Consider the following 2,087-nt stretch of genomic DNA (forward strand, 5'->3'; position numbering starts at 1 on the left):
ACTTTTAATTACCATAGTATTGCAGGTAAATTTTATGTAACTTTAAACCAAATACTTACTCTTCCTTTGGACTTTATTGCCATTACATTGTTCAAATCTTTGTGCAAAATACTGTGTGCAAGTCCTGTTAGTTCAGGGGGGGGGGGGGGCAAACGTCGCTTTTTTATGCAGTATTTTCTATCTCCTCACTGCATTTTTGATAGAAAGGAAAGCTCTTTCTCTGCTGGTCATGCAAATATGTTGTTTTGTTTCATGTAGCTTAAGATTTGCTGCAAATGTATTGCACTTTAATTGGACGTTTATTAATGCATTTACTACAAGTGGTGGTATGTCAGTTATGTTTTGTGCATTGAGATCAGCATTACACATAATGCAATGTACTGTTTGGCGCCCAATTGCTTTGAAAGCTTGGGTTAAGCAAAATTTGCAATAGAAGTGGTTGCATTTAGTGGCAACACTTTCAATTGACATAACTTTGTTGCAAATGTTACATTTGTATATTGTTGAAAGGTTGTCATCTGCTAATTGAAATCCATCACTTAAGCTACGTTCACATCAAGCCCGGATTCCGGTCTGGAGTCCGGACCGGAATCCGGGCCCGGTTACGATTTCCGGTTGTGCGTTCACATCGCGTCCGGGGAACAAAGCGTCGGGTTCAAAGGAAGCAACCAAGTGGAACGACGTCAACATAGCTACGGTGATGTCGAGGATGTTCCCTTGCTGTGGAAGGCGTTCAAAATTAGAAGAAAAATGAGAGATCCGAATGGGTCAATTTAATAAACTGAGGAAGACAGACCCCGGGACCAAAAGTGTTGATCGTGCTTCTGAGCCTGACAAATATTTACAATTTCTGTATTTAGGTAGGCCCAGACCCGCCTAACTAGCTAGCTAGGACAGATGTAGACCTGGCCTGGGGGGGCTAGGCCAAACTAGTATTTAGGCCTAGTGTAGGCCTATAGTGTATAAATCCTAGCTTCTTACCTTTTCCTTAGTGTTAAATTCAAATTCAAGTTAAAAAATCATGTTAAATTTAAATATAACACCAGGCGGCGGCAGCCGAGGTGTCGAAGGGGGGCTGTCTCTTATCCACATCTAGATGGACCCCCATGGGACATGTCAAGCCCTCCGACGACCAGTGTTCGTTGGGCAGTCGGACCAAAAAAAAAAGTAGGCCTAATGAAATGAAATGAGTGTTTATTGAGCTGAGTTTATAGATCTTAATTGTACTTTATCAAATACTTAAGAGTATTTTTCCAGTCTGAGAGAGCGCCATTTCTGGATATCCAATGCGTGCCACAGTTATCCTTATCTCACTCAGCCCCTCCCCAAAAAATACATCCTACAGCAGCCACTGTATAACACTTTAGTCCTATCTAAACTACTTTATGTTGACTCTATCATGAACTATAAGCTTACCAAAAAATTGTTATAATGGTATTTATAGCATACCACTAATTTTTTTGGGGAAATAGTTGAAATTTTTGTGAAAGTTGGTATTTTTTACAAGGCAATCATGAAAGAAAAAAAGGAGTATATACTGTCCCTAACAAATTAAGAAAAATTCTGAAAAGAAAGTGCTCATTTGAATCATAATCAAATTTTGATTTACATGTGTCATTAATGTCTGCAAAAACTAATTTATTTTTGCAACATCTCTTATTGACAGTTCTTAACTTTTGTGATCATTATAAATAAGCAATTCAAATTAAAAGTGCAACTATTTGTGAGGAACAGTACATTTTTAATTAAAATAACTAAATCAAAATAACTAAACTAAATCAGAGTAAGCATACAAACAACAATTTTGACATTGTACAACAGATTCTTGTATTTATTAACAATTTCACATTTATATACAAATTGTTCTCGTGGTTAAACCAGATATTATTTGAAACTTACCGACGTTAGCAAACTATGTGGAATTCAAATTTGGAAATATTATTTTAATATTAATATTTACCACTAATTAATAATGTTCACAAGGTTTAACTAACCATATATAAATAATGTAATTAAAATATTATAATACATATATTAGTATTCAGCCAATGGTTCCGGTGGTGGAACAAGTCTTCTCGGATAAGGAC

This window comes from Anneissia japonica, unplaced genomic scaffold, assembly GCF_011630105.1.
Source record: "Anneissia japonica isolate Jap-2015-1 unplaced genomic scaffold, ASM1163010v1 scaffold1467_len401143_cov160, whole genome shotgun sequence".
Taxonomy (NCBI): domain Eukaryota; kingdom Metazoa; phylum Echinodermata; class Crinoidea; order Comatulida; family Comatulidae; genus Anneissia; species Anneissia japonica.